This window comes from Talpa occidentalis, unplaced genomic scaffold (genome assembly GCF_014898055.3).
Source record: "Talpa occidentalis isolate TD23 unplaced genomic scaffold, MPIMG_talOcc4v2.1 talOcc4.12, whole genome shotgun sequence".
In the NCBI taxonomy this organism is placed as follows: Eukaryota; Metazoa; Chordata; class Mammalia; order Eulipotyphla; family Talpidae; genus Talpa; species Talpa occidentalis.
In genome coordinates, this window is record NW_023601212.1 from 76,507,488 (window position 1) to 76,526,477 (window position 18,990).

Here is an 18,990-nt window from a genome sequence, read left to right on the forward strand (position 1 = left end):
GCCTCAAGGAAGTCAATGGCAGCTGAGAACGATGGCGAAGAGTTGTCTGCAGCTGCCAATTAAAACCACAGAACGGGTCTCAGAGAGTGACTCAAACACATGGCTTGTCCTCCAGATGTGTAGCTATGAGATGCAAGTCCCCTAGCTCCATGAGTCACCACTTGAAAGGAAACTACCCTGGGAAGTGGCCAGATCAATGTGAACATTTACGTGAATAAGAAATATTTTTTTTTATTGCTAAACCAGAGGTTTTTAGGGTTTTTTGTTACCACAGCATGACCTAGCTTAACCTGACAAAATCACTCTCTTCCTTTCTCAGGTTAGGAAGACCTGGGGCAGGGAGGGGTGGGCCAGTATCTATGACTGCAGGTTGTTTTAGCTCCTTTACCATAAGCTGATGCATCAGGAAAGTGTTTGGAAGGAGCCACTTGGCAGAGGCACGCTTCTCAGGACACTTTGGCTCCCCTTGGCTGGACAATGTGACAGTTTCCTCAAGCAGGCAGCCCCTTGGGAGGAAAAAAAAAAGATTATATGGTGAAATGCCAGAATCCCTCACAATGTCGGAGAGATTGACAGCCATTCTTAGTACTCCTGGAGTGTGTGTCATCCTGAGAAAGCATAAATGTATTACAAGCCTCCAGGGGCAGGATGAAAGCTTCCCTGGTCATCAATAGTCTATGCCTCTTGTCAAGCCTGAGGCAGAGAAGGCGCCTAGATAGGAAGAGGATTCGTAATCATGAACTGGAGGAAGAATGGCAAAAGAACCTGGGGAGGTCGGGCCTGGAGGAATGAGGACTTGGTGAGGTTTACATGATTGGGGCTTTAACAATTCAAAGGCTGTTATGTGAAAGAGAAAAGCTTTGTTTCTGGTGGCCCTGCAGGGCAGAGTTAGACCAATGACAAAGGTTACATGGAGATAGATTCCAGCTCAGTGGAAGGATAAACATATTATAGTCAGAACTGTCAGAAGATGGGTTGTTAGAGCTGCCTCAGTTGGTGGTGAGTTCCCCATCACTTCAAGTTCTGGGAAATAGCTTGGTAGAGAGTTTGCTGCAGTAGAAGGGAGAAGAGAACTAGGAAATATTTCCAAATTTAAATACTTGTTCTACCTTCACATCATCCACCTCAAGCTGTGTGATATTGGGTGTCAGGTGACTTTCTAAACTGTTTTCCTTAATTGTGAAAAATAGTCTTACTTCTCAAGGTTATGCCAAATATAAGATATGAGTTACACTTACAAGCTTATTTTGAGAAACACTAACAAGAATAACATCATAAGTCACACAATACAAGGACCTCACAGTTATTGAACTCTTGACCTGTGCTAGGCACCGTGCTTTATGTACATCATCTCATGTGACACTTATAACAAACATTTGTGGCAGGTACTATTTATGATCCCCATTTTGCACAGGTGAAAACAGAAGGTGGGAGTGAATTACCCAAGGTCACACAGCTAAAGAGTGGCAAAATTGGGATTCCAATCCAGGTCTGCCTGACTCTGGAGTTTAAACTCTTAATTATTAAGCTCGCTATAGCTCTTCAAGATCAAAAATAGAAGGTACATGTGTGACTTCTCTGAATACTATGAAGGACTATACTTACTGGAAGGACAACTGGTCTTACTGAAGATAGGTTGTCTTCTAATATTATCATTGTATGCAGTTATTACATAGTATTCAATTAGTTTATAGCTGATGTTTCACAATGGAAGTTTCCCAGTTACCTATTGCTGCCTGATAAACTATCTGAAAATTTACTGACTTAAGAGGGCGATAAATATTTTATGTCATTGGTCATGGTTCTGGAGACTGATTTGGCTCAGCGAGGTTGTTCTTGCTCAGAGTCTCAGTGGTCTGATGATGATTAGGGCTGATTTATCTCATGGTTTCTTTTCTTTACTATATGTTGCTTTACTACATGTGGCCCATGTTCTTTACTACATGTGGCACAGCCCACAGGTGACCTCCCATGTGGCCTGGGCATCTCCATAGCATGGTGACTCAGTTTCAAGAGTGAACATCTCAAGATGGTCAGGTGTTTGTTGACTCAGCATTGGGGTCAGAAAACATCCCCTCTTCCATGGCCAGAAGACTTCAAAGATTCAAGATGAAGGATTACAGACCTCCCATCTTCAAATAGGGGAATAAGAAAAATGCCAAAATCACATTGTAGAAGTACTTGTGAGATGCATGTGTATACGTCAGCAAGTGAGATAGCTGGTGTAATTGAGACAAATTTTGAACATATGATCTGCCAAAAGCTGGCAGAAGGCATTAGTTTAAGGCATCATCTTGGGAGAAGAGTAAATAGAGTAAATAGCTACCTGACCCTAGGAAAGAAAAAGTTGAGAATCTCTATACTGTTTCCATTTTTGGTCATTTAATCTAAAGAAAATCATCCCACTTGGTATTTTCTATGGTTTTTGTTAACTAAACCATTGGTTAACTCCTCATAATTTTGTCAACATAAACACTGATTTTCAACAAAGCCAGTGTCTGATAGCTATCCTGCATGGAATATATTATGCTATGTATTTATATATATAAATGACCATCTCCTAGCTTACAATGTTGACATTTACAGTTGTGTCATTTTCTGCCCAAAGACTTTGCTAGAAATTATTCTATTTTTTAAAAAGATTTATTTATTTATAAAAGCACTGGGTACAGTCAGAAGCGCTGGAGGGTGAGAGAATTCACCGGAGCCAGAGCAGAGAATAGAACAGGCAGACTGACGAAGTACACTGCTGAGGGGAGCAGCGGGCGGGTGGCAGGAGAGGTCTGTGCGCCATGTGGGACCCTCGCCCGGCGGCCGGGGATCGATCCAGCGCTGCAGAGGCTGGACAGCTTCGCAACCCAGCACTCAACCGCTGCGCCACCGGAGAGGCCCTGCTAGAAATTATTCTATGGACATTTCATGACAGATTAAAAAAAAAACCAACAAACCCTTATTTTAAATAAGGGTGGAGGGGACTGGTGATATAAATCATACTATACTTGGTGTAAAGGAGGAGTTTGAAAAAGACAAAGTGTGGTGGGAATATATTGTAGAGTTCTGCTCTTTAGCAGATTGTCCTTAGTTATTTCTCCCTTGAATGGTCCTACAAGTAGCTGGAGAGGTCTGGATTCTCTGTTACTAAAGTGTGATTTGAGAAAAATATGGCTAGGAATGAAGGATTAAGCATCGCCTCTGGGTCTTTTAGTTCATGTTCTTGATGGAAATAATTCTGTCAAGGGAATCTGGGCAAGGAGTTAGAGGACCATGTCATCTGATGTTGAGTTTTGATGACTGGGCATTAAATGCCTGCCAGACTATGTGCAGCAGAGAGAAAGGAGGAAATAAAAATACAACCACAGTATTAAACCACTAGTTTGTTACTTTCCAAGGCACTGTCTTGCCCCTGTTTCTGACATTATGTACACTCTTGCACTGGCCCAGTGGTGTCTAGGCTGTCATAGGCTGCCCCTTCTGGTCTGTGATCCCATGGTATCCACACAGGTGAGTGCTCATAAGCATGTTTATCTACAATGCCTTTCGGAATTTATGTCAGTGACTGGGGCACTGAAGAAGAATTGAATAACTTTCTATCATGAACTGCAGTGGGATTAGGAATTCATAGTCAAAAACCAAGACAGTTAAAGAGCAAGTAGAAGTGATCACAGGTTTCATAGAACATAGCTATGTCTAACTAAGGACTGACTATGTCTTAAAGAACATACAGACATGCAGAAAGCAGATGACACTTTTGCAAACCAAGATGGCGTGAGGATGTCTTTAGATGATACCACTCCCAGCTGCTGAGTCATTCTCAGCTCTTTCCAGCTGATGCCCTAAACAGACTTTGTGAATAGAGATAAGCTCTTCCCAATGTCCTGTGACATTCCTGACCCACAGTGCTCATTAATATAATCAAATGGGTTTTTTCCATAGCTTAGCTATTGTAAGTAGTGCTGCTATAAACATAGGGATACAGGTGCCCTTTTTTATTTATTTAAATATTTTGTTTTACATAATTCTTACATCTTTTTTCATCTTTGCACAATGTATGCATTTTCATTTTGGTTATATTTCCCATGCAATTGCCACCCCCCCCCTTATTCTGACTCTAGTCCTTCCTTTCCCTGCCCCTCCCCCCCACTCCCCGCCATAGTGTGTCTCTGGTTTATAGTTGCTTGTTGATTTTGATTTTTACTTTGTATTGATTAGTCTTTTTCCTGGTCTCTTATTTAGGTTTTCTAAAATCCTGCTATGAGTGAGACCATCTGGTATTTTTCTTTTTCTTTCTGACTTACTTTGCTGAGCATGATCCCTTCTAGCTCCATCCATGTTGCTGCAAACTACATGTGTTTATCGTTTTTGATTGTTGAGTAATATTCCATGGTGTATATGTACCACATCTTCTTGATCCAGTCATCTATTTTTGGGCATTTGGGCTGTTTCCATAGCTTAGCTATTATAAATAGTGCTGCTATAAACATAGGGGTACAGGTTCCCTTTGTAATTACTGTTTCTGTGTCATTTGGGTAAATACCTAGGAGTGGAATTGCTGGATCATATGGAAGCTCTATGTTTAGTAGGTCAAGAAATCTCCACACAGCTCTCCATAGTGGTTGGACCAGTTTGCACTCCCACCAGCAGTGCAGGAGAGTTCCTTTTTCTCCACAACCTCGCCAACATTTGTTGTTGCTAGTTTGGTGCCCTTTTGAATTAATGTTTCTGTGTCTTTGGGTAAATACCTAGGAGTAGAATTGCTGGATCATATGGAAGCTCCATCTTTAGCAGGTTGGGGAACCTCCACACAGTTTTCCATAGTGGTTGGACCATTTTGCATTTCCACCAGCAGTGCAGGAGAGTTCCTTTTTCTCCACATCCTCGCCAACATTTGTTGTTGCTAGTTTTTTTATTTATTTTTTTTTATAGAGGCATGCTTTATTTATTTGTTTTGCTGGTTTCTTTGTTTGTTTTTTTGTTTATACATGCACTGGGTACAGTCAGAAGCGCGGGAGGGCGAGAGAATTCACCAGAGCCAGAGCGGGGAGCAGAGCAGGCAGAAGGACCGAAGTACACCGCTGAGGGGAGCAGCGGGCGGCAGGAGAGGTCTGCGCGCCATGTGGGACCCTCCTCCAGCGGCCGGGGAGCAGCCGGGGATCGAACCGGCGCCGCAGAGGCCGCGCGCAGCTTTGCAACCCAGCGCTCAACCGCTGCGCCACCGGGGAGGCCCAGTTGTTGCTAGTTTTTTTAATATGTGCCATTCTCACTGGTGTAAGATGGTATCTCATTGTAGTTTTGATTTCAAATGGGTGTTTTACTAATGAAGGTTTGGGATGATTTGTTATGCAGCAATGTTAGCTAGAACAATCTCTCACTTAGACCATTCTTAAGGAATATTAGTGAATGAGAGTATAGCAGACTGTTTAAGGGAGTGGACTTTGGAGGCAGAATGAGTTAAAATCCCAAATCTACCTTTCTCTAGCTGTGTGAATTAGGATAAACTACATGCCTATTCAATGTCGTCTTCCTCATCTGAAATAGGATGCTAATAACTCCTTCCTCATAGGGTTGTCATGAAGATTAAATAATATATAAAAAAGTGAGTCTCATGCAAGTGTGCCATGATGATAATAATGGTAATGTGGTACATATCTTAGCCTTGTGCTGTCTGTGGTTTCTAAGATGCTGAGGTGGGATGGGATGGGCGGGGGCTGTTGCATACACCTGGTATGACCTGCATTCGTGCAGCCTGCATCCCATATTGCTAAGTACATCCAGGGACCCACGTTGTTCTTAGCGATTCAGCAGGTGTTCAAAGGCACCTTGGAATTGTGTATCATGTCTCTGGACCTGTCACTGTCACATTGCTCAGAAATTGGATTCTGCAGAGTGGAAACATGTGGCTTGTTGGCAAGGCAACTGGTTCAGAGCAGGGACATTTCCAGGCTGAGAGAGCTCGCCTTTGTCAATTGGGTTACAGCCCTCATAAAAACCTGTTTGTTTGTGTTCTTTTCTGGATGCTCGGAGACATCAGGCCACTTTGAGTTGTGAGGGGGACACGCTCTCCACACATGGGTGGCTCCAGCTGCACTCCCTTCTTTGTATACCCTGGCTGCTAAGCCAAGCCTCGGAGCTCCTAAGTATGGGGGTGCCTGGGCCTGGCGATGCCGGGGATAATATTTCTCGTTCCCTGCTGGAGCCCTGAGTGCTTCTGACTTCTCTATTTTTTGCCCCCAAGTAGATGGAGAGATTCAGGAGAGGGTTTACTGCTCCTGTACTCCCAGCACACGTTATCAGCACACGTTATCATCAATATCATCAACCAAAAGGGTAGCCTTCTAAAATATCGAGTTTGGGGTATGACAAATAGAAATTTATGGCACATGGATTAACTACTGAACTGTTAAAATCTGTCAGCAATGCCATTATGAATAAAATGAAAGGATATGAAAGTTGAAAAAATTTAGGTGCTCAGGGTACATCACAGGATTTGGTGACCGATGGCAAATTCTGGCTTAAATGCTGACTTTGCCATTTGTGGCCCCTTGATTTTGAACAACGTTGTTGAACCTACATTTGTAAGTAGAAAGGCACCATATTACAGCATGTTGTGAAGTGGGTGAGTCCAGTCTGCAAAGAGCTTTCTAACGCATGAAGCTCGACAGATGTCCAGTTTTATAGATTTCACAAAGGATTCAGATGCTTGTCAAGGTCAGCTAATGTTCCTCCCTTCCTTACTTATTCAACAAATATTTATCAAATACCTACTAATGTTACAGGCACAGTGCCAGTTGCTGGTGATACTCAGTGAACAAGACAGTGAAAGATGTCTGTCTTCCTGAGCTTAATTCTAGAGGGTGCAAACAGACAAAACCAAAACATGGTATATTAGACAGTGATAAGTGCTATGTAGAAAAATAAAGGATGGGTGGGGAATGGGAAGCATTGCAGTTTTAAATAAATTTCTTTCTTTTTTTTTAACGTTTTATTTATACAAGCACTGGGTACAGTCAGAAGCGCGGAGGGTGAGAGAATTCACCAGAACCAGAGCGGGGAACAGAACAGGCAGACTGACGAAATACACTGCTGAGAGGAGCGATGGGTGCTGCAGGAGAGGTCTGCTGTGCCATGTGGAACCCTTGCTGGCGGTGGTGGCCGGGGATTGAACCGGTGCTGCAGAGGGTGCAGGCAGCCTTGCAGCCCAGCGCTCAACTGCAGCACCGCCAGGGGAGGTGCAGTTTTAAATAGCATGTCAGGGTAGGCCCCACAGAGCGGGTGACATTTGAGTAAAGACTTGAGAGAGGTGAGGAAGTGCTTTCCAGGCAAAGCAGACAGATTGTGTAAATACCCCAGGAGTGCACCTGGTATGTCTGAGAAACAGCAAGGAGGCTGGGCAGGTGTAGGAAAAGAGGGGTAAGGGGAGGAAAATGGGAATGAGGGAGAGCTGGTTTCCAGACCAGGTCATGTGGGGTCTTGCAGGTCATTCCAAGAACTTTGGCTTTTTCTCTGAATGAGATGGGAGGCTTATAGCAGATTTTAAAATAATTTTAAAATTGTACTATATAATAAACATTTAAAAAATTTTGAAAATCAAGATCAAAGAGACATCTAGTAAGCTACCAGTATTTAGTGTGTGCAATTTGATAATTAAAAATAATATAATTATGGTAAAATTCACATAACAAAATTTACCACCTTAGCCACTTTTAAATGTATGGTTCATTAGCATTAAAGCCATTTATACTGTACAACCTGTCTGCAGAATTCTTTTCATCTTGGGAAACTGAAACTTTCCACCCATTAAAAAATAACTTCTCATTGTCCCCTTCCTTAGGTCCTGGCAACCATTATTCTACTTCCTGACTATTCATTTGACTACTTGAGAGACCCAGTGTAAATGGGAATTGTTCAGCATTTTCTCTTCCGTGATTGACTATATCACCTAGCATTATGTCTTCAAAATTATTTCATGTCGTAGCACTTGTCAGAATTGTTTGCCTTTTTAGGACTGAATAATATTTCATTGCTTGTATGTACTATATTTTTTGTTTATTCACTCACCTGTCATTTGACATGGGTTACTTCTACCTTTGGGCTATTGTGAGTAGAGCTGCTATTCACAAATCTCAAGGTATAAATGGGCATACAGCTATCTCTTGGAGACTCTGCTTCCAATTCTTTTGAGTATAATCCCTAAAATAGAACTTCCAGGTTAAAAGATAATTCTATTTTGATGGTGGTTGTAGGGGGAGTTCCCTATCACCATACTATTTTTCAAAGCAACTGTGTTATTGTACAATTCCTCCAAAATTCAAAAATGCATGAGTTCCAATTTTCTCCAGATCCTCGCTGACACTTGTTATCTTCTTTTTTTTTTAAGTAGTAGTTGTTCTAATAGGTACAATGTGGTATCTTATGCAAGTTTAGACTTGCAGTTCCTAATAATTAGTGATGTTAGACCTCTTTTTATGTGCTTATGTTCATTTGTAAATCTTCTTTGGAGAAGTGTCTGTTCAAGTCATTTTCTTGTTTTAAAATCAGATTATTAATTTTATAGTTGTATAATTTTTACATATTTATGTATAAATTTAGGTACACATATCTGATACCATTACTGCCATCAAGGTAACAAACGTACCCAGTACTCCCCAGAATATCTTTTGAAGAATAGATTTTAATTTTGATCAAGTCCAATTTATTCACTCTTTTAGATTTGTTCTTTTTAAAGTGTAATTCTTTGGTTTTTATGAAGACCCATCTGACTGCCAGTTGAGACTAGAATAAATGGTGGGCAAGTGTGGAAGGAGGGAGGTCAACTAAGAGGCTATAACAAAAAGATAGGTAAGAGATGATCATTTGGGCTAGAATGGGGCTAGTGGAGGTGATGAGAAGAGGAAGAATTTGGATATATCTTGAAAATGGAGCCTGTGGGATTTTCTGATGGGTTGGATGTGAGATCAAAGAGAAAGAGAGTAGTCAAAGAGATTCCATTTGAGGGCCTGGAATGATAGTATCGCTGTTACCTGAGATGGAAAGACTATCCATGGAGCAAGTGGAAGCGCAACCCAGGAGCTTTATGTTTGATATGTTAGATTTGAAATGTTCATTTGCCATCTCAGGTGGAATAAGTGTTTGGACAGGTGAGTCTGAGCTCAGTGTGACTCAGCCTCTGGTCATGCTAGGTTTGTGTCATCTCTTTATATTTCTGAGTTTATATCCTTTGCTAAACTTGTCATTTCTTTTATTTGAGCTCATATACTAAGCACATTGTTCTGACTCATATAGGCAGTTGTTAGTGATTCAAGCTCCAGACCTCAGCCTGAATCGACGACATTTCTATCCTGTGCTACACCTGTTCTTATTTGTTCTTCAAAAGCCTCTGACAATGCAGCAAATGAGAGTGGAGTAACTTTCCACTTTACTTCTGTTGTAGATAGAGATTTTCAGGCCTTGCTGAATTTTCAGGGGAAAATCTAGGAGAGGTAGTGGTATCTCTAGCTCTTTCTCTCATTACCTGGAAGCCTGTCTCTGGTTATTTGAATTGTCCACCATTTGTAGAATTAGTACGTGGGTCTAACATTGGCTATGTCCTTCTATCCATTGATGGTAGGTTCTATCCACATGACCAAAGGACAATGTAACCACTCTCCTTGGTCCTGAAGATGATGCACATGCAGCAATATGGCTCTCTGGAAAGTTCAAGAGTGAACTTGGATCCATTTCTTAACTATCTGTGGAAATTTATTAGCTTGAGATGCTTCTGAGTTACAGTTTTATGAAGGAAAAGAAAAGAATTTATCTTTAAGGAGGACTGAATGGTTAGTACTAGTATAATATGGAGGCCAATAAATGTCTACCTGGTCCCTTGGGCAAGTGAAGCAGCGCCATCCCCTGGCTGGTTCAATGTGCCACGTGGCACCTTCAGGGTGCATGTGCTGCTTATTATTTCAAGTGTCCTAAATGCAGACATCCTAGATTTAATATTAGGCTTCCAAAAAGATGTCAACTCTTTTAAGGAAATTTTTGTATAATCTAATTTTGTTTCCTTCCAGATTTCTTACTTGTACTAAAAACAAAATAATTCCAGAAAGGAAAGTGACTTATACTCTTGTATTGCTCATGTAGCAGCCATTAAGTTTTCCTTATTTTCCTGGACTCTGTCCACTTGAGACATGTTTACATTGCTGTAATGACATGGAATTGATAATAAGTTTATGTTATCATTGTTCTTAATGATTGTTGAATGACACCTGTGTCACACCTTGTGCTAAGAGATTCACAGCTAGTTAAGAGTTTCAGTTAATCCTCATAACCACTCCTTAGTTACTTTATTACTTCTGTTTTATGGATGGGGAAATCCACTCCCTTAATATAGAAAAGCATCAAGTATGGTAGCAGGTATTTGAGAGCCACTGATTGTATTATTTTGTGTAAGTCTGAACCTTAGTAATCCCTATTTATCTCCTGGCATGGTTGAGAACAAAAACAATTTATAACCCTTCCTTGATCATTCCCCTGTTGATGACTGACAAGTGGATTGAGGAGATGTGGTAGACATACACAACAGAATACTACTCAGCTATAAAAAAATTAACTCTTGCCATTTGCAATAACATAGATGGAACTGGAGGAGATTATGTTAAGTAAAACAAGTCAGAAGGAGAAAGACAAATACTGGATGATTTCACTCATATGTGGAATATAAAAAACAAAGTGAAAGAACTGACAGAAACAAATTCTTGAAAACAGGCTGCACAACTGAAGTTCCAGAAGTGGGGGTGATTTAAAAGAGGGAGGATGTGCAATAGTCTATGGTAGAAGATTACTGGTGCTTTGGTCATGGGCATGTTGTGATACATACATTTGAAGAGGTGTGAACCTATAGCCCTGGAACATATACAATGTTATGAATCAATGTCACTTCAATAAACATAATTAAAAAATTCCTCTGTTGTTAAATGTAGATTATTTATTTATTTTGGTTGGTAGACTGACATTGCATTGAACATCACATATAGCTTTTTTATTAATATATTTTATTTTCATTTTTCATTTTTGCACAATGTATGCATTTTCATTTTGGTTATATTCCCCACACAGTTCCACTACCCTTATTTTGACCCTAATCCCTCCTCTCCTTCCCCCACCCCATAGTTTGTCTCTGGTTTATAGTTGCTTGTTGATTTTGATTTTTCTTTATTATAATTAGTCTTTTTCCTGGTCCCTTATTTAGATTTTCTAAATTCCTGCTATGAGTGAGACCATCTGGTATTTTTCTTTTTCTTTCTGGCTTTTTTTCACTGAGCATGATCCCTTCCATGATCCCTTCCATGATTGCATGTTGCTGCAAATTGCATGAGTTTATCTTTTTTGATTGTTTAGTAATATTCCATGGTGTATATATACCACATCTTCTTGATCCAGTCATCTATTTTTTGGGCATTTGGGCTGTTTCCAAAGCTTAGCTATTGTAAACAGTGCTGCTATAAACATAGGGGTGCAGGTGCCCTTTTGAATTAATGTTTCTGTGCCCTTTGGGTAAATACCTAGGAGTGGAATTGGTGGATAATATGGAAGCTCCATCTTTAGTAGGCTGAGGAACCTCCACACAGCTTTCCATAGTGGTTTTTCTCCACATGCTTGCCAACATTTGTTATTGCTCATTTTTTTAGTATGTGCCATTCTCTCTGGTGTAAGATGGTATCTCGTTGTAGTTTTGATTTGTATTTCCCTGATTACATGTGATGCTGAACATTTTTTCATATGCTTGTTGGCTATTTGCATTTCCTCTCCATGACAACAAACACCAACCAAGAATACTCTATCCTGCAAAGCTTTCCTTCCTCTATGAAGAAAGAATAAAGACCTTCCCAGACAAACAGAAACTCTGGAATTTCATCACAACTAAACCCCCACTCCAAAAAATACTTCAAGGAGTCATAGAGTCAGAACCAACAGAGGGACGAATAAGAACAAAACAAGACCAAAAAAAATATTTAAAAAATGAATAAATAAAACCAGAGAAAAGATAAACAAAATGGCAAATACAGACTCTAACATATCAATATAAACTTTAAATGTAAATGGACAAAACTCTTCAATAAAAAGACAGAGTCACAGGCTGGATTAAGAAACAAAACCCAAACTTTTGCTATCTCCAGGAAACTCACTTAACTACAAAAGATAAAAATAGACTGAAAGTAAAGGATGGAAAACAATCCTACAAGCAAATGGACTAATAAAGAAGGCAGAAACAGCTATACTTAAATCACATAAAACAGATTTCAAACCCAAAAAGGTAAAAAGAGACCCAGACAGTCACATATAGCTTTATTTATTTATTTTTTATTTTCAAGATAAATGTTGATTATGGAATTTTAAGATGGTTCCTGATATGTTTTGCCAAGAGACAATACCATCTTATAGGGCTATCAAAAATCTATGAGGGGTCTAGGTTAACCACAGTGTTGGAATATGGGGTAATTTCTATAATTCCTGTATTACAGTGGGTATATGATGCTACAAGATTATTTCAGTGGGTAGTTCTTTGATTACTAGCATGGTTGATCATTTTCTCACATGAACATTTATCTCTTTTTGCATGAACTATCTTCTCAACTTCTTTGCCAGCTTATATGCTGGGGACTTAATTTTTTTATATCAATGTGTGTAAGCTCTTTACATAAAATAGAAATGAGCCTTTTGCTATATTAATTGTTAATGTTTTCTCCTGATATCTTCCCTTTGATTTTCATTATACTCGTTTTGCCAAATGGTTATTTACATCTATAATGTGCAAACTGTCCTTCTTTGAAATGCCTTTTGACTTAAAAAGTTATCATTCCTTGTGCTTGTTTTAACAGTGCATACAATATAACCAATGTAGGGAAAATTAGCCTGGCTCCTGTGCAAGAATGACATGTAAATTTGTAAAGTGTTCCATGTTTTTCATGGTATAAGGATCGCAGCAAAGCAGAAGAAATTATCTTCCCTCTAAATATCTGAAGCAGTATAATAAAACAAGAGGATCGAACTCATGCTGCAATAACTGCTGATAGCTTGATAGTGCTGAGACTTAACCCTTTGCGCCACCAGGGAGGCCCCTGTAACTTTCTTTCTGTGTTTCATCTTTATCAGACCTTGGTAAGAAGAACATATATATTTGTGGACATAAAGTTACTTCTCTCTTTGCACACTGCATGTTTTATACAACATTGAAATCATCTGAATCTGAAAAGTATGAAATCATTTTGTTGGAAACATGGAACCATCTGCATTGTTAAGGTTGCTTTTGAATAATTTCCTTCTTGGTTATTATTCTGTTTAGATTCCCATTTCTTGAGTTATTTTTAGTAATCTGTCTTTCTAGAAATTATACACTTAATTGAAGATTCCTTTTTATTAGCTTACAAGTGCAAATAACATTCTCTTTGGATTTGGAGAAAAAAATCTATTTCCTGTGTTTTGCCCTATCTCCTTTCTCACTTCTAATGAAAAATGTTCCCTTAATTATGTTTGTCAGAGGTTTGTTTATTTTAGTCGTCTTATCAAAAAAAAAACCCAAAAAACCCAGCATTTGAACTACTTTATCACTACTGCTTTATGTTTTACAATTTTTTTATTTCAGCTTTTATCTTCATTTACAACCTCTTTTATGATTACTTCCCCCTTGGCTTTTAACTAGAAGGCTTTGTTAATATCAGCTTGGAAAATCCCAGCCTGAATAGGATTCTGAAGACTGAAACAAATTGTAGGAGAGAAACTAAGATATTTTCATGATGTGTTTATGAACAGGGACAGATAAGGGCAACAGAGCCCACACCAGTCAGCTCATTAGAGGAGGGATTCAAATGGGGACCAGTTGTGAGGTGTTGGAAGAGCTAAAAAGCCAAATGGGTTGGTGAGTCAAGGCAGCCACGAGCAACAGGCCCAAGCTGTTCACCTTCCTTCCTCCCCCTACCCACAAACAGCTGGAGAGACCAACAAGGAGGAGGGAATGTGACCACACTCATGGACTGGGGTAGCAGGTAGAATCCAGGAACACAGTCTGGTGAGAAGCCATAGGAGGCAGAAATGGGGCGGGGTGTTGGGTTGGAGATGGAAATGGAGAGGAATAATCTGGCTTTTACTGCTCTCCTCCTGCCAGTGCCTCTCCTTGGCAGAAATTAACCAGAAGCCGGTTGGCAAAGGTGCCTGAGAATGTAATTTGCAGGGGTCTAGTCCCCATGAGAGGGGCTGGTAACAGAAGGGCAGCCCATGGGCCTGAGAACAGACTGAACAGCACAGAAGCTTGTCCCTGCGCACAGGTGGGGAGGGTTGTGGTGATGAGAGGCCTGGAGCCTGGATGCTGTGAAATCTTTACTGGGTCCTGCTGGGTCTTAGATCTGTGCCCTCTTCTCATTTATCCTGTCTCCCTTCTCAGTTTTGATTTCTGAGTCTGCCTTGAAAACATAAGTCCAGGGTCTGTTCTGGCTCTCTCCGCAGTCTGTGCGCTCTCCTTTGACCACCTTCCCCGCAGCTTAGATTCTGACCTGGCCTGGAAGGGGTGACCAGTAATTCTTCTCTGCTTCTGACTTTTTTTTTTAAAGATTTATTTTATTTATTTATACAAGCACTGGATACAGTCAGAAGCACAGGAGGGTGAGAGAATTCACCAGAGCCAGAGCGGGGAACAGAACAGGCAGACTGACAACGAAACACATTGCTGAGGGAAGCAGCGGGCGGCAGGAGAGGTCTGGCGCCATGGGGGACCCTCGCCAGTGGCCGGGGATCGAACCGGTGCTGCAGAGGCTGTGGGCAGCTTCACAGCCCAGAGCTCAACCGCTGCACTACCAGGGGAGGCCCTGCTTCTGATTTCTTTGAGCAATTTCAGACCAGGATTTCCAGCTGCCTAATGGGCATCATAATTGTCTCAGGATCCTTGTAATTTGAATTAATGATGTTCTCTTTTCTTAAATTTCTTCTGTCTTCTTCATTCTTCTCAGTTGACAGGGGAGGCACCATCAGAGCTGGGCAGGAGATAAAAGTGGATCCCAGTGTGAAGAAGCTTGAGGTGCTTTGGGAGTTTATGGTTTTGAGTAATGTGTTCAGTCTGTATCTCCAAGACTATCAGTGGCCTCAATGAGCAGAATGGATGGAAACAGAGGGAGATGGAAGAAGGAAGAACAGTTAGAATAGGCCAGAGGAGAAATAATGAGACCAGAGTTGGTGCAGGTACAGTGGAGAAAAGAAGGAAGAAACGGAAATCTTAGGACTTAGGAATTGAGCAGATGTGTGGAGGTTCATGCAGGGTGTGGAGAAGAAGGGTTATGGGTTAACCCAAGCTGACCAGCTCTGATGGGGGAGATGCAGGAGGTGGGATGCAGGAGGTGGGATGCAGGAGAAAGGGATGCAGGGGGCAGAAAAAATTTGGGAGAAGAGATCATCATTGATTCAATTTACTAGGATCCTGGAGATCTATACATATATATATAAGCCTCCAGTTCTGAAGCATTTTCCAGCTTCCATTTGGTTCTCTAACACAGCAGACTTGTGGAGTTGTCCAGAAGAAAGGTCCTTTTCCAGTACCCAAGTACTTAGCATGCCTGCACTGCATCGATAGCTCTGTGCTCTCTCCATGACATTGTATGAGAAGAAGGTGATCGGCTCACTGAAAACTGGTATAGCTGGAGAGAAGAGCTAGGGCACCTATGTGAAGAATTAGGACAGGTGTGATTTTATATACCGTTGATGATTTCATTTTCTGTGGATATATGCCCAAAGACTGGGATTTCCGGGTTATACAGTATTCTATTTTTAACTTTTTAAGGTAAAACCAGCCCGTGAGCATCTTTATTCAAGTTTATCATGCTTCAGAGTTCACCCTGGTAGAAGGGAGTATGGAGAAATCAGAGCCTGCTCTAAAACAGTTCAACCCAGGAGTGACACATGCCAGTTCTGCTTACATTCCCTTGACCGAATCCTATGGTCTTGATTGACTTCAAGCGGGTCGGAGGGGAAGGGAAGTGGAAATATTGGAGAATAATTGTAGTGCATAGGTTCCATGCATCCCCTGAAACTCCTGGGAGAGAGCAGGTAAGAGTGCTGAGCATGAAAAGTGAGTCTAACAGAGGACTCCAATTCAAGTGCAGGCGTGAGGGGAGGTGGGAGACTGGGGAGGAAAAAGATGTAAACACATCACTCTTCTCTAAGTTCATCTGTGAACTGTGAAGGTGACAACTTCTCAACAACATGGACCAGCCTGTTGCTCAGGTAGGGGTGTTGAAACACCTGCATGTGGGTATTTTCACTGAGTCTTACTTTTGGTGCCATCAGACTGTTTTATTCCCCCACCTGGCACTACTACCCCTGTCTGTTCATTAGTACAACCTTTTAAACCCTATCCCGTCTTTGCTGACATCCAAACTTAACAACCCTATGTCCCATCACTTCAGTATTCTGAATTAAGCCATAAACTAATTCAGGCTAAGATGTGATAGTTTGATAAAATAACTCACCTAACGTATTTGCATTTTAATGGAGCCTCTCAATGCCTTAAAGCAGAAGGGTTATAATTTTAGGCACCCTGGTAAGCAGGTTGGGAAAATATTTTTCTCCAGAGGAGCCTTTTAGTGCTCCTTAAATCTTATCACACTGCTCTGCAGACAGAGCAGGGCTGACTCTCTCGGCTGATTTCTGTCACGTTCTAAGCCAGATACCTCCTGGGGAGAGGGTGAAATGATAACAACACGGGCCCTATTTTATTAAGTATATTGGCAAGAGAAGAAAGGAAACTTATTCAGAGGAGATGGACTCAGGTGTGCAGAGAAAAACAAATAAACCATCCCACTATTCTGTCCCCTGATAAAACATCCGCTGGTGTTCATCGTGGAATTATGCTGCTTTCCCAGAAAAGACAACTCAGGCTTTTTGTGCAGTTGTGGAAACAGCTAGGTTTCTTCCCCACTGTTTGACATTTTCCATGCTTGTTGCTAAATCTTTGACAGAAGCATTAACTGGGCTGAAGAATAATAGTGTTGTAAGAAAGCTGATAATGGCCTAGAAAAAAAAGTATGTATAATACATACCTTGACATTGAATCACTGAATACTTTAATAAGTAATGCACACAAACGGAGGCCTTTTGTGTTGACATAAAATGTAAGCTCTACCTTTCTTCTCATTGAGAAGCATAAAGAGCAGGAGAGGGAAATAGATGGAAGAAATTCAAATATTTTCCTTTGGGGACTTTGATGTGCCAATGTGCTCTATACCAATAGGTTATTTTTAATTTCCTTAAGTATTAGAGAATGAAAGCAAGTGAAAGGGGAGATAAGAGAGTGTGTGCACTTCTTGACATTTTCCAGAATCCAGTTCCAGATGAGAACCTTATTCTAACCTGGCTTTCAGAATCCCTGGGCACCTTATTTGCAGCGTGCACTACCCGGCTCCAGTGACCAAGGATCAAGCTTGGAGCCACAATAAGTTCATATCCCCTGGAATGGTGCATCCTTTAGGGTGGAGCCGGTGGGCAAGACACACATCACACACTGAGCCTTCAAAAGGGGGGTGAATAAGGGTAATCAAAGTAGTTGGATGCATGAAGCAGGTTTTGGTAACTTTTGAAGTGAGATTTTTGAGCAAGAAACCCATTTTATAGAATCCCCCTTTAGAGTGTCAAATGATGAACTTGAAGCCTCTTTGTTCCTTCCACTCATTTTCAAACTTTATCTGCACAAGTAATTACTGCCTTTACGCTCCTTGCCTCCCATCTTTTGCTCACCCTTCCAGCAGTTGGTGAAATGCATCTTCCCTGGTGACAGCTACTTCATGCCTATGGTATGGAAATCTGACCTCAAATATGCCCGGTTGACTTCTGAAGATCATGCTTCACACTGACTAGAAGTTGATTTTATGAGGGTGTGCATTGGGCTGCAGGTAGTAAAAATCAAGGCTCAACAGTAGCTTGAACAATAAAGATCCTGAGTTGTAGGTTGTTGGTTCTGTGGTTGGAGCAGTGGTTCCCAATGCTGTCAAGATACGTTCTCATTTCCTACTTTTTCATCTCTAGGCATGGACTTTTGGGCTCCTGCTTAATGCCTTGTGGTTGCCATATGGCTGCTGTAGCCATTTCTATTAAGGAAGGAAGCAGGAATCTGGGTGACAAAAAAGATCCTCCCTATCTCAAGGAGGAAGTTTTTCCAGAAACCCAACAGCAGACTGGCTCTCAGGGTCAACCAGAGGTAGAGGGCATGGCTATGACTAATTGCAAGAGGGGTGGAAAAAATTAGTATCTTGCCAAGAGTAATAGGACTGTCCATGGCTAACTTAAACTCATCGTCATTCATTGCCCTGGAAATGGGTAGGTCCTCTAGTAAGGAAAATATCTAGGGTGGATAGGCAACGGCAGTGTATAGGTGGCACATTTTACTCTGCCATTGGTTTATGCCACAGACTATATCTTACTCTCCACTGTTGGTATGTTTGTCTCTGGGTATTGGCTGTTAATACTTATATATATGAAATAATTATTTTTTCACTCTCACCCCCCCAAAAAAAACTAAAATAAGCTATGGCTATGTGGAAAATATTTTGCACAAGATTATACGAAATCACATGCTTAAAATGGTGATATACAAGATATTGAAATACAAAACTTGATAGGTAATTTCCATATTTGAGCAATAGATGTGTTCCGGTAAAGTGCCCCTAAGGTGACTTTATGTAAAGTGAATCCTATGTTCCCTTTAACCATGATTATGAAATTGGAGATATATTCCCATTGGAAAACATTATCCTGCAGGTATTAAATGTAGCTGGAAAATGATAACAGATGAAGTTTTTATATGGTGGCTCAGCTCTCAAAAGGGGCTCTGCATCAGAACCACCTGTTGAGGTTTTCTAAAATTATGAAATTCTCAGACTTCTCTTCAAATTGGTGGAATCACAGTGTTAGAGAATGAGGACTAAGGAACTGTGAATTTATAAAGCTTCCCAAGTGGTACAGGCAGGGTTAGGA

The 18,990-nt window shown here is 40.9% G+C and overlaps 1 non-coding gene across 1 annotated transcript; it reads left to right on the forward strand.

The window, feature by feature from the left end:
• Positions 1 to 12,841: 12,841 nt before the first annotated feature.
• Positions 12,842 to 12,943, forward strand: LOC119242420 (U6 spliceosomal RNA). Its single transcript, XR_005124434.1, has one exon. It is a non-coding gene; the product is annotated as a U6 spliceosomal RNA (small nuclear RNA).
• The last annotated feature ends 6,047 nt before the right edge of the window (positions 12,944 to 18,990 follow it).